This window comes from Aulonocara stuartgranti (assembly GCF_965226115.1).
Source record: "Aulonocara stuartgranti genome assembly, chromosome: 5".
Lineage (NCBI taxonomy): Eukaryota > Metazoa > Chordata > Actinopteri > Cichliformes > Cichlidae > Aulonocara > Aulonocara stuartgranti.
The window spans coordinates 32,578,036-32,593,389 of record NC_138943.1 but is presented as its reverse complement, the minus strand read 5'-3'; positions in this window follow the sequence as shown (position 1 = coordinate 32,593,389).

The window sequence follows — 15,354 nt, the reverse complement described above, 5'->3', positions numbered from 1 at the left end:
AGATCAGATAAATGTATAACATCTGCTTATACTATATCTCACGATGAGAGAACCACTGCCACACAGCTACAGCATCAGCAGCTCATTTAACCTGTCAACATCAATTTAGCATAGACGTAAAATTGCTGCTTCTGTTTATAGAGTTGAAAGCATTTAAAACATAAATAAAAATGCAAGAAGTAAAAGCGTTATTTGGTGTATGTCTTTTTTTTTTAATAAATCAAACAAATTACTTTGTTTGTGGTTTCTCCTGTTCTTTCAAGAAGGAAAATTTGATTAAATTTGTGATGTGTTGCAGATGTACTTCACGAATGAAAAACGCAAGCGTCACGTCCTGTCTCACTTACTGCTGCCAAGAAAGAGAATCTGGCATTACGACTGCAGACACTGGAGTGGCACAGCTGTCAGTGTTGGTGGCTTTGGTTGTTAAAAATATGGCTGTGACATGGTTGCTGCTCATGGTTATAACGCTGTCTACATGCAGTGGTTGTTGCTGTGATGCTTTTGCTCACTGAGCATTGCCCTGTAGCTACTGTATGTTTGCAACACATCGTCACAGAACCGGCATCATTTCCAAAAGTACGAGGCTTAACACAGCTGAACATATCCATAGTATCATAGAGTGAACCGCATCCAGATCAGAAGGAGAAGTCAGAAAAATAACCACAAATCCCGCCACAGCTTCCCCGTCACAGCAGGGAGAGCAGCTGTGCTCACAATCAGCAGCTGCATACTGTGGAATAGTCACTATACTAAAAAGAGCAGCACATGCATCATGTAGGTATTGCATCATGTATTTTTTCATTAGGGTCTTCAGTTTTTGCTTGACAGTGTATAAAGATTAGAAATTCACCAACACAGCTGGCCATATAGTTCAGAGGAAAATACAATGTGAGAAAATACATATAAGTCATATGCAGTACATATGTATTGAAGTACAACTTATAAAATATGAAATTAAGGCAGTTTACTACAAAAAAAGCAAACCAGAAGGAGCGCAGGGGGTAAATGAATTCTATATGAACCATAGTCCCAAGCATTGGGATACTTTGAGTTTTGGATTTGGAGTTTCGCTTTCTGTTCTTTATTTTTATTTTTGTGTGTTTGAATCTTCAGACTCAATGATTTCCTGTCTGTTCCTCCCTCAGTGTGGTCGTTCTTTTGCTCTGTTCTCTGAGTCTTCTTGGCTCTGTGTTCAGTATTTGTTTTTTGGGCACTTCCTGTTTCCATTGAAGGTTTGTTTTCTGGTGTGTATCTGCTTCTAGTTTCCTTACTGTTTCTCCTTCCTTTGTGATTGTCAGTCTTGACCTACTTGTCTTCACCTGTGTGTTCCTCTTTGTCAAGTTGTGTTTTCATGTTCTCTCTCGTGCTGCCCTGTTCACTTTCGGCTCCTGATGTTTATCTTTCTGGATTCCTGTGTGTTCTTGTGTTTTCGGTTCCGTGTTCCATCTTTCTTGCTTTGTTTGTATTGGACTTTTTTTTGTTTCCTTTAACAATCGATTTCTGTCTGAACATTCTGCCTCCTTCATTCTGCATTTGGTCCTCACCTCACTACTTCAGCTTAGGAAAACTAGCAAATGCCACCCTGTGGGTGTTTTTTAAGCCTGTGACTCTTGTTCACCTTGCTGTTGCATAAAAACACAGACATGTTAATTCATCATTTTATTCTTTTTATCTTCATTGTATCACTTTACATATTTGCAAAAATTGCTGCTCAAAACACCAAACAAATGACTGAAAAAATATAAATTTTATGTCCTTTTGTTTTTTCCTTCATTAAATAGGACACAATAATCCATGATAGGCTCTATTACTGCCAAATGAAAAGTCATTTATAGATATGTGTATAAAAACACATACCTGTTCCCCCAAAGATATTAAAATGTACACATGCAACAAACAATGTATGCATAATGTGTACATATTGTCAGCTAAGTGAGTGTTATAAAAATCCCAAACGATATAAGGTATAGATGTTAATAATCCTGGTACCACAGGCTTTTTATATTGAAAGTTTCATCCAGATTGGTTAATGCATCTAGGAGAAGTGAGGGAGCAAACATACTTACACTACAATCATTATAGTAAGATGTAGAGTTACCAGAAGAAAACATATATCAAGCAGGTCAGGATGTGAATGATGAATATATTTGTGTGGTACATATAAAAAATAACAAACTGAATCGAATGAATGGATAATAACTTAACATTTAACTTAACATTGATGGGCAACTGACTGTCTGAGGATTAAATTGCAGCTCCTGTGGCCTTGTGACTTTCCTAATGTGATTCAGTACAGATGAGTCTGATGTTGCGAGAAGGGGAAAAGGAAAGTGACACAGACAATAAGCTGTGATACAGCAGCCTAGCAGAAGATTCCTGAGTAACAAACAGAGGATAGTGTTGCTGAGGAGACTGACAAAAAACATCAACAATAAATATAATACAGGATAGTAAGAACTGAAGTGTTGCTTCTTTTATCTTATTTTCACCAACGAAAAACGGCTGGCCTCAAATATAAAACTCCCAGGCTGAAAACTGGTTCTGCTTGTGTGTGTGTGTGTGTGTGTGTCCTCTGCTCTGTTCATTGTGTGTCACGGTGAAACAGAGGACAGGTGAAGTGAAGATAATTGCTGGTGTTGACCATAACTCATTATGCTACAACAACACCTTTCCAACAAGGATTAATATGTGCTGTGAGGCTCGAGAACCTCCTGATTTAGAAACCAAACACTGGCTTTTCCTCTCCAGCTCAGGAATAGAAATGTACATATGATGAGAGCATGAGGGTGGGAATGGATGTTTGTATCTGTGTGTGCCTGTATTTCTGTGTCTATATGTCAGGTTGGGTGTCAGGCGCCACCTCTCTGGGGACATCTCAGGCCCTCCAAGGTTTGGAGGCCTATCTCCCCCTACCACCACTTCCCCTGCCAGTGGCGGACTCCCTCAGACATCGGTGCGTTGGTGGTTCTTTGTGTCCGGGGATGGGCGTCCAGGTACACACCGGCTCACTCCTTGGTGGCCGCTTATCGGGGCCTGGAGCCTGGGGCTCCCTCGGGCCACTTCGGAGGTGGGGTCCACTCGGCCTCTCGGCCTGGGGCTCGGTCACTCAGGCTCGGCTGGCTGCCGGCGGAGCTCACGGGCGCGTCACTGCAACTCCCCCTGGCTTCTGCTCCGCGGCTGCTGAGTGAGCCCTCATCTGGGACTCTCCTCAGCTCTTACTGGGACAGTGGCGCAGCTGCCCCTCTGTTGGTCTTTCTTGGTCTCTTGTGTTCTGGGGGCCTCTGGATGTCTGGAGTTTTGATCTCCTCCATACCTGCTTCATGCCCTGGAGGACGGGGCTGTGGCCCCCCCACACCCTCTAGCAGATCATTACATGAAGGAACCTTTTAAAAAAACAAAAAACAAGCGCGTCCATGCTCACAGGTGTACACACGGGTGATCACACCCACAAACTACACCCTTTTTGGCTCCTACCTCAAAGCACACTGTGTTCTGTTGATCTTATGTGCTGCACAATAATGTTTAATATTTAGTATTTATTGTCATATTCCCATATATCATTGTGATGTGGTTTATTCTATTACTCTTGTTCTCTTCTGCTTGTTTTCTTTTTTCTTTCTCAGCAGGTGATCCAGGTGATTGATATATGCATTTTTTTTTCTTTTTTTTTCCTGCTCATTCTGTTGGTTTTTGGTTTTTGCCCTTCTCCCCCGTCCCTCTTCTCAGCTGTTTCTCTTTCCCTCTTTCTTTCTCCCCTTCTTTCCCCCAGTCAAGTCTGTCCCGTATTCAGTAAGTGAAAATAAAATAAACAATAAAAGGTGAATCAAATGGACCATTACGGCAAGGCTGGGATGGTCAATTTGGTAAAGTAAATCCGCTGGGCATCTTTCTTTGCCTTTAGACAACAATTCTGATGGCAAAAGAGCCAAACGGGACAGGCCAAAAAAAAAAAAAAAAAAAAAAAAAAAAAAAGAAAAAAGAAATGTACATATGATCAGATACCCACAAAATTACAAAACAAAAATGGATCAAAATAATTTTAAGGAATTATTTTTAGTCGACAAAATTCAGATGTGGTTTAATCCTCAAGAAGACCTTTGAGATGCTGTTCTTTTCCAGACTGTGCCAGTTAAAACACTAGTATCTCTCAAAACAGGCCCAGCTCTGTATTTTGCTCTTGTATCCTGTATTTACAACACCACTTCAGTACAGCAAAGGAAATGCTTAACAATTAAGTTTAAATGCACTCAGTTTTATTCATGAAAATGCATGTCTAACAACAAACGAGACAAAAAAAAACCTGAGTAGTGAAGCAAAAAACAAGTTGTAGTACCCTGAAAATAACACAAGCAGTCTTGTATATGTGCAGGAACCATGACTTGGCATTTACTAATTCCTGGCAAACTTTCTACTGGAATTTCCTACTATGAGTCTGAGCTGGCTGAGCTTTGTACTCATATATTTCTCAGAACAGCATGCTAACACATTAAGAGTAGGGCATGATACAGATGGCAGGACACCAGAGTCTACTTATAATTCCACACATTTTGAGCTGAGATTGGATTATTTCAGTGTCAATGAAATGGCATTCCCTTCTTCTTTTAAACTTACGGTTTTACTATAGTTAAATGCTAATTGCTAAATGTATTTAGCCTCTTAAGTAGCACCTGTTAATGGAGTGGTTTCCATGATTAATAATAATACAATGGTCATGAGAAGAGCACAGTATTGACAACATTAAAGAGCGGTATGTATGACATACATACGTCTCCTTTAACTGCCTATAGGACAAAATCTTTAATGTTCAAACATATAAGATGTGAACTGTCAGCAGCCTAACGTGAAGCCATCACTTAAGAAATAAACAACAGTTTTAACATAATTAACGCAAATGAAAAATGTATTCTTCTGATCTGTGAGGAAAAACCTAAAGTTAACTATCTTAATCATGAATTATTATTATTTTTAAACACTATTTATCTTTTCATCATCTGATTGAAGTAGGTGGCACTCACAGGGATCCTTTTATGCAGAAGAAGAGTCAAATGATGTGTGAAATCCCCCTTTTTATGTGAATGCAAATAAAACCTGAGGCTTTGAGGCAAATTTGATAAACACTGTCTTGATACTTGTAACCTCTGACTGGGATTTTAGGTTTTGTTGCAAAGAAAGCCTGGCTATATTGAACATCCTCCATACTATAGCTCACTGTACAATAACAGAACAGGAATGTGCTGACACAAAAATCTAAACAATAAACCTCAGAAAGACACACTCACACTTTGCTATGTTAACTGAATATAAAACCAAAACGAGATAAAAACCCAAGACCATGAAAGAAACTTTTCTTAAGAAAAGTAAGTTTAATCAGTTTTACTCTTGTATTTAATTTAAATTCTACATGCCCACTGAAAATAATCTTATGGCTTGTGGTGAGATTTTCTTTTAGAAGGCCTAATATTGCCTCTAGTTACAACCAATGTCATGAGAAATACACCACTGAGCAAGCAGCAACCTCCATACTAAAACAGCCAGTGTGGAATAGCCAATGGCAGCAGTTCTTGAAATGATTACTTGAGAAGGACGTAGAATGTCCTGTATATGTCTTCTTGTCTCGTTGTCCTGATTTTTTCACACTAAAAATAATAATAATAATAAAAACTAGAACACATTTTAAAACTGTTAGCATTAAAGTAAAAGTCATTTATTTGAATTCAAATACAAACAGTCTCATCATTAAAAACATGGAAAGTTAAAAAAAAAAAAACTGTGTTAACTTGAGGCTAGCTCCAAAAGCGGCTAATGAATGTCAGTCAAAGTGCTGTGTTAGTATTTTTAAATATTTCTAAACTTTTTAAGACTGGAAAATACCTGTATTCTGCAAACTGACTGTGAAACTCATAAAAACTAAGCTAAAATGAAGTATTTCCAGTCAAAAATTCAGTGGAAATCAGCAAATGTACTTTAATTTAACACAATAACTTAATCACATTTTTAAAAGCTGATTACGAAATACAACTGCAATAACTGTGCTTCAGTTGTGCGCCAGTGCTTATACAATTTAACACAATATTAATACTGTATCTGTGCATGCCCATATGGAAAAGATATATATAAATCTTATAAAGTTTGTATCTGTCTTGTGTGAAACTTGTATGAAAAGCATACAAGAGTGAAAACAGATATAAGATCCCTTGAAAAATTATATAATGAAATTTGTATGTTTTGTATACTTACTAAAAAAATATATGAAAGTAATGAGAAAGTGGCCACTTTCATGAGTAAATCATATATGTTTTTACTATTTCTTTTCCATATGGGTGCACCTTGGTAACCACACTTATCAGTGTTACTGAGCTTAGCACTCCACCCACAATCTAAATATGGCCACATTTAGATGTGTTTAAAGTTTTAGTCAGTGATTTCAAATGACAGCACAAAAACCTCTGGATGTTGTCATGGTGGCCATGTTTGTTACATTAGGTAACACAAAAAGCACTTCCATGTGACTAGTAACTCTATAGCATCAAAGCAATTTTCCAAAAAATTTGGTATTGTAGAAGTTTTCCTTCTTTTTCTCACTTGGATTCAGAAAATGAAGCATTTAATAATTTGTTTAGGTGAATCAAGTCTATAAAGTCATCAAGGCTTTATATACGGTGTATAAAAACTGATCTTAGACAGAACATCAGCTGCCTTTATTTACTTTGTTTCTTTATGTACAGCTATGTACAGGTTGTATACAACAGTTTGTACAAATTATGCATTTTGTTGACTTACTAAATACTAAATACAAGTTCTTAAAATAATATTTTTTTCATTAAAAAATGTTACTAAAATCAGTCTTCTTTTTCTTATCGTTGTTGTTGTTCTTGTTGTTTGGGCCTTGATGAAATATGAGGTTGATTAAGTCGCTCATTGAAATTGTTAAACTGATGACAACTCGTGAGCTGATGAATGCTTTTACTCTTCAAACTTTGTGGTGATACTCAGCAACTAAGGGCTCTTTACGGCAGCTGACTGGATATGAAAGCTAATTGAAGCCTGCAAAGCAGAGGAAGTCTATAAAAAGAAATCAAAGCTTCCAGCTTGCAATTTCCACTGACTAACCCGTCATTAAGAAATGGCAGTTTAGGGGATTTATGGAAGTTGAAACAAAATCTGGAACACCAAGAAAACTTGAAGGCATGACTGTATGCCTGCTGAGCAGGAAGTTACAGCAGCACCATGTGACTGCAGAGGTGCTGCAGGAAAGCTAAAGTGACACGAATGCTTACAAGTATGTTCATTGTAGCCTTGATATGATTTGTAAACAGGGTTTATTCTACCAAATAAAATATTATTTAAAATATGCACTAGAGATGGCATGATACCACTTTTTTATGTCCGATACCGATATCATAAATTTGGATATCGGCCGATACCGATATGAATCTATAGTGTGTTTTTAATCAATAAAACTGTTTTTTAAATATCTTGCTGCATTTTGTATAAGTTCATACTCAAGTTTAAAAAACAAAACAAAACACTAAAGCTATTCTGTTATACCTGTATGCAAAAAATACACTGCACCCAAAATATTTCATAGTTCAGCAAAACTGATCAATCTAATAAACTTAAACCTACTCCATCCTCCCTATTCTGGTATTTTACAGAGTACTTAGCAGAAATATTAAGCAACCTAACTAATAGGGTTGCAAATTCCCAGCAAAAAAAAAAAAAAAAAAGGGAACCACCCCCCACCTCATGATGCTTAATCGATGTAATCAACTTTAATTTGATGTAGTGTGAAAAAAAAAATGCACAGAAATCAATTCTTTTTCAAGAATAATTAAAAAGATTCAACATCTTTTTTCAACAGAACTGCACAGATGGTATCTTCCCAAAGGAAAAAGTACTATAGCTTACTAGGGTATATTAGACTTAACAGTTACTATATACAGTAATGGACTTCTATACATTTTACATCAGATTAAAACTTTGGGTGTAAGATTCAGATAATTATTTATTAAACGCTAGATATTTTAAATGAGAATAAGAAAGAAAAGTATATCTTTGTGCCCCCCTTTTCCCTGTTAATGCCCTATCGGCCCCCCTGGCTAAACTTGCTAGATCCGCCCCTGCACAGTTACCAGCCGTCAGCTACGTAGAAAAGGATCCTGGTGTAGAAAGTAATATCAAATAAATTCTAACAACAGCTTATCAAGCTTAAACGTGCTGCTGTTGTTCAGCCGCTGGTTTCCTCTTTCTGGCGTGAAGTGGGCAATAAACAAACAAGAGAGACGGACTCGCGACAGAAAAGGCGATCAGCTGATCATTGAGCAGTTTCATGACTGAAGTAGCAACAGGAGAGGGAGGGAGAGAGAAGAGGCAGTCGCTCCATATATCGGTTGTTAAGCTTAACGCGGGAACGCTTTACAAACATTCAGAGATGAACTTACACACTTGCTTTACTTCTCTCTGGGATCACTTCCTCGGAGATGGTTGCGAGGCTACAAATACTCAACCAGACCACTGACAGGTCTCACACACCACAGCCGCTCTATCACGTGGTGCATACTGCTCGGTTATGAGCCGAGTTAGGCCATGTCGCAAGTTTTGTGAGGTGCTTGTTTGATATTTAATGGATCGGATTACATTTTTTATTTCTCTCCAATATCCGATCTAGTAATTTAGGTCAGTATCGGACCGATACCAATACGTAATATCTGATCGGTCCATCTCTAATATGCACCTCATTACCTCCCCCTAATACCATTGCCTAATTTTTGTGCCCTTTTTAAACTTTATATTTATTTTTATTGCTGGATCTTAACATACTCACTGTCCTTTAGAATATACTCAAATTGCAGTTTTACTTACTTAGAAGGTGTTACCTTACCGATTTGGCTGCCATTGATAAGGAATAATTTTCAAACAATTTTCAAACATAGCCAATGTTCATAATAACTGCTTCCAGCATGAAGCTGAATCCATACTGTTCATTACCACAATTCCTATACTTTCATTTAAAGAATCGATAGATAGTATTGTAATATAAATTTACAGTAAACTTTTATGCAACAGTTTGCAAAGCATTTGCAGTAATGGATGTTCATCTGCTAAATGTTCCTTGAGCAGCTTACATTTTATTTTAAACTGAATTTTCTGAAACTCAGAGCCTGGAGAACAAAAACTGTGTAACTGTCCAAATGCTTACCCACTGGACTGTACATTACGTAACAACGCTGATTTCTTTTTACTTTGTGTTTTTTGATTTTCCTACTTTTTTCCACTTAGACCACCTTTGACATTTTCACGCTGAGGTGTTGCCCACATCTCTTAGTGTTTTTTTTTTCTTCACAGCACAGATCCAAAGTGCACCAATGAAACAAAGTGTTATTCTCGCCAGTGGATGTTGTTATACCTCCAACTTTAGAGAACTGGCAGAAACAACAATGGGAGCAGTATACTCTATGCTGCCAAGCCTGGAGCTTGAAAGAAAAAAAAAGCCTTCTCTCAGTCAAAGCTGTATATGTCTCTGGGAAGAAGTGGACACCTTCAGGTAATTTTCATCTTTCTCATAACTTTTCCCTTGTTTTTTATCTTTCCAGTTTCTTTCCTCGTGGTGCCCATTCAGAAGGTCATTGTTAAGTATCAAAACAGCGAGAATGTGCAAAGCACCAGGAGACCTTCAAAATTATACATTTTCTTTCCATGTGCACTCCCTGCTCGGGGGTCAGGGGAGCACAGCAGCATTAGACTCAATGTTATGTTCATAGAGGAGCTGCTTGATGATTCCCAGCCTTCTGACCTCTTTTTAAGAATTTTATAACACTAATTTGCATATATTTATACCAACATATGGCTTCTTGGAGAATCCCTAATTTAGTGCATCAGCCCCAGTCGACCCCAGTTTTTAGAAGAATCCTCAATTGGAGTAATTTAAAACATTTATTTTCCCGTAGTGTAACCTTCAGTTATTTTTTGGACTTGCCTATAGTGCACACAGATATTATATGCTAGTGACGTGTGTACTGTGTGACATGCAGCATTTCTCCTTACTAGCAGCAGCGCCTGCAGATTCATCAGAACATGGTCCAACATTCTGAATTAATAAACATTATGTCTGTCACACAAAAGCTAATATAGAATAGTGACAATTCAAATGAAAAACTGTGAAGGCTCACTGGTTCAAAGGTTCAAAGTTTACATATGAAAAAGCCCATATTAATCGCCATTTTGGGGCCTGGCATGGCTGCAGTAGTCACTGTTAGGTGGTGAAAGCAGAAAGCCTGATAGAAGAGATATTTCCTTGGTTATCTCTTTTTTTTTGGAAAGTTGTTTTTTTTTTTTGTTATTACTAATAGTGTGCTTTAAAATTACATGCCGGAACTCAATTTGGAGCATTGGAGGGATGATTGAGAAGAGTTATTCATTAAAAGACACAAGGCAACAGCGGAGTTAGTTTTTGCAGTGAGTGGAGCATTAACCAGTACTTTCTGCTCCCCCTACATTTTTCTATAAAGACTTTTACAAAATGCCGAAATGAAAACTGTAGAGCATACCAAAGCCCCAGTCTGTCTCTGTAGTGTGCAGCATACTGTAACAGCATGCTGTCAGCTTTTGTGTTTTAGTTCGTTCTTATTTTCACAAATTAAAAGAAGACACTGAAATCTATATAAAAATGCAGCTAGTAATGTTACTTAACTAACAATGTAAATTTTGTGTAATAAATAAAGATAATAATGTTGTGTCAGGTGATGCTGTTTGGGGTTCTGAAGGTCTATATTTTTAGGATAACTCCTGTTAGTTACCCGCATCTGACTATGTGTCAAATACCTGCATCATCACACTGCAACAGAAACTTCAAAGTGAACTATAAAACCGAGAATGAACTGTGGCAGTTTAGGCAATGCACAGTAGCAATAGGTTTATATATGTTGGACTGGTCTGAATCTTATTCAGTTACTGCCCTGGCATTCATTCAATAAAAAAACTAAACTAAACTAAATAAAAAACAGATCAAATTCAACTCTGGTCATGTCCCAACTCCTGTCTGGATCAGTTTGGATCTCTTTGTAGTTATTTTTTCCAACACAATCTGTTTTCCTTATTTCAAATGGCCTATCCCCCAAAAGCTTTATTGAAACATTTAAAAAAATATACAAAATCCCAGATATTTGTTATGACGTGTTTGCTTTTGCTAATAAAACTTTATATTCGTTAAAGACTTTGAAAAGGTCCCTGTTTGTTTTGTTTTTTAAAATATTATTAAGCATGTGAATCTCATTAAAATAATTTGTCTAGTAATGACAAATAATTAAATTCTCTGTGAAACAGTCATGTTTCTACATAAATAGATTACATTTTTACTGAACAATTACTGAAACAAACAAAATAAAAAACTGTAGCAATAAAAACATTTTTTTAAGTATTGATTTTTTTTACCCTGTATTTGATGATGACAGAATGGCTCTACTTGAACAATAATAAATATCTTCTTTCTTTTAATATTTTAAGATAAATATCATGGTCCATGATGACATATACAGTGGGGCAAAAAAGTATTTAGTCAGCCACCGATTGTGCAAGTTCCCCCACCTAAAATGATGACAGAGGTCAGTAATTTGCACCAGAGGTACACTTCAACTGTGAGAGACAGAATGTGAAAAAAAAAATCCATGAATCCACATGGTAGGATTTGTAAAGAATTTATTCGTAAATCAGGGTGGAAAATAAGTATTTGGTCAATAACAAAAATACAACTCAATACTTTGTAACATAACCTTTGTTGGCAATAACAGAGGTCAAACGTTTACTATAGGTCTTTACCAGGTTTGCACACACAGTAGCTGGTATTTTGGCCCATTCCTCCATGCAGATCTTCTCGAGAGCAGTGATGTTTTGGGGCTGTCGCCGAGCAACACGGACTTTCAACTCCCGCCACAGATTTTCTATGGGGTTGAGGTCTGGAGACTGGCTAGGCCACTCCAGGACTTTCAAATGCTTCTTACGGAGCCACTCCTTTGTTGCCCGGGCGGTGTGTTTTGGATCATTGTCATGTTGGAAGACCCAGCCTCGTTTCATCTTCAAAGTTCTCACTGATGGAAGGAGGTTTTGGCTCAAAATCTCACGATACATGGCCCCATTCATTCTGTCCTTAACACGGATCAGTCGTCCTGTCCCCTTGGCAGAAAAACAGCCCCATAGCATGATGTTTCCACCCCCATGCTTCACAGTAGGTATGGTGTTCTTGGGATGCAACTCAGTATTCTTCTTCCTCCAAACACGACGAGTTGAGTTTATACCAAAAAGTTCTACTTTGGTTTCATCTGACCACATGACATTCTCCCAATCCTCTGCTGTATCATCCATGTGCTCTCTGGCAAACTTCAGACGGGCCTGGACATGCACTGGCTTCAGCAGCGGAACACGTCTGGCACTGCGGGATTTGATTCCCTGCCGTTGTAGTGTGTTACTGATGGTGACCTTTGTTACTTTGGTCCCAGCTCTCTGCAGGTCATTCACCAGGTCCCCCCGTGTGGTTCTGGGATCTTTGCTCACCGTTCTCATCATCATTTTGACCCCACGGGATGAGATCTTGCGTGGAGCCCCAGATCGAGGGAGATTATCAGTGGTCTTGTATGTCTTCCATTTTCTGATGATTGCTCCCACAGTTGATTTTTTCACACCAAGCTGCTTGCCTATTGTAGATTCACTCTTCCCAGTCTGGTGCAGGTCTACAATACTTTTCCTGGTGTACTTCGAAAGCTCTTTGGTCTTGGCCATGGCGGAGTTTGGAGTCTGACTGTTTGAGGCTGTGGACAGGTGTCTTTTATACAGATGATGAGTTCAAACAGGTGCCATTCATACAGGTAACGAGTGGGGGACAGAAAAGCTTCTTACAGAAGATCTTACAGGTCTGTGAGAGCCAGAGATTTTCCTTGTTTGAGGTGACCAAATACTTATTTTCCACCCTAATTTACGAATAAATTCTTTACAAATCCTACCATGTGGATTCATGGATTTTTTTTTCACATTCTGTCTCTCACAGTTGAAGTGTACCTCTGGTGCAAATTACTGACCTCTGTCATCATTTTAAGTGGGGGAACTTGCACAATTGGTGGCTGACTAAATACTTTTTTGCCCCACTGTATGCATATTCCTCAGTCCAAAATGAAGGCTCTTCTCTTTATTTACCTGTTGCCATGGCGAATCAGAGTATCAGCGCTCCACTGATGATGGCCGTCTTTCTCTACTCGTGCACATGCCTAACTCAGGCTGACCATACTCGGAGCTGACTGAACTATCCTAACCAAAAACTGAACGTTACCTGGCAAAGGCGCAGGCGTACAGCATTAACTGACAACCTGCCTTATCAGTGAGCAGAGGCCAAAACTCCCTTGGAGACAGTGGGAGGGATGTCAGGAACTGAAAAGGCATAATAAAAAATAACTGCAGACTGTAGTTTTTGCATCACACCATCAGGATTTAAATGACATTTCACAAGGTATTAAAAAGATTTCAAATGTAACTTGGTAATTGCTTTAATCACACTCCAAACAGTACAGTTATGCAATGTGCTTTCAACTGAATGTGAAAATGTGATATTCTCACTGAGTCATATTTTATGTATAATTCTATTGTCCAATGAATGAAATCTTTTTTAGAAACTTCATGGTTGTACATTTTCTGTAAAAAATAAAATAAAATAAGAGAGAGACACCTAACAATGTTAAGAGCACATATATAAAAGAAGTGCAAACCATATAACCAGGAATAAGCAAAACATTTCTATACATTTCTAAAATGATAAATTCTAGAATAAAATACTATTTCTTAATATTTCCTGACACCATTTCTTTCTTAGGTTCAAAAATACAGCACATCGGGGTGTCAGGGTTGGGAAATAACTGGAGGTTTTAAAAGAAAGACAAGGTTATTTTCAAGTAGTCAGTAACTTCAGACTTTTAAAACGAGCAACGACACTAATTATATTGTAAGTAATTTTAAGTAGTGAGCAGCCTCAGGCTATTTTAGAAGAATGCACAATGTTTCCCCATCTCACTTTGTAATTATAGTGATTTTAGGGGCAAAGGCTGTATCACCTCCCATTTCATGTTGTAATTACACATTATTTTGGTGTGCGTGGCAGAATATCCACTGTTCAACTGCACTCTTATATAAAAAAGACAAATGCTGTTCTCCTTTTCCTCCTTTGTAAGGTGACATTACAGAGCACAAGCCAATATGGTTTTACAGTAATGGAAGCAAGATGGTTTGTTTTCAGTTACCTTTAATTAAAAGAAAAAAACTTTAAACAGACACGGCTGTGTGGATTTCTTGACAAATAACTGCTTTAACAAAATATCTTCGCTAATTAGCGTTATAACAAAAAAGAACAGCAGGAGCATGAAATAATCCCTTAATCCATCAAGAAATGAAAATAAATTTGGACTATGGCTTCATTTATTTGACAAGTTGTTTTTGCTTGGGGTATTTTTGTTTGTTTTATCTTGAACACTCACAACAACAGCAATGTTTTTGAAGGATGAGTATGTGAACAGTGTTGTGGAGATGGAGACGGCGTCAGACAGGGATGTGAGTTTGAAGCTTGAAATTGAAGGGCTGATGATGAATGTTGTCGGTGAGTGTGTCCCACAGGTTGTTGTCAGTTAGAAGAGAAAGATTTGGATGAAGTGGTAAAAAGATTCCCGAGAGGGGAGAGCGTGGTGATTGGAGTAGACTTCAATGGACTGTAGGGGAAGGGAAGGGAGGTGAGGTTGTTAGGTATGGACTTAAAGAGAGAATAAGGTATATGTTTGTGGATTTAAGGAAAAAATATATGGAAATCAATATATGGAAATGGCTGTGGTTAACACCTACATAAGCAAGAGAGAGGAACATAGGGGGATGTATAAGAGAAAGGTGCATGCAGGTGTAGAAGGTGCAGACTGAAAGAGATACAAGACTGCAAGGTTGTAGCTAGAGAGCATCGTATGGTAGTCTGCAGGAAGGAAACGAAGGCAAGAATTAAAGGTGGAAGTTGAAGAAGGAAGAATGCTGCGCAGAGTTCAGGAAGGAGTTTAAACGGGATCTAGGTGAGAAGATGACTGGGAAAGTACAGCTAAAGTGGCAGGGAAACTGCCAAGAAGGGGTTTGGTGTATCCTCTGGACTGAGGAAAGAGGACAAGGAGACTTGATTGTGGAATGAGGAAGCATTCAAAGGAAGAGGTCGGCAAAGAAAATGGGGACTAGTCGGGGAGATGAAGAGTAAAGACGGGTACCAGGAACTAGGTGTACTGCAAAGAGAGAGATGGCAAAGGAAAAGGCTTTGGTCACAAAGAATAGCCACTTGTTTCTGTGCTA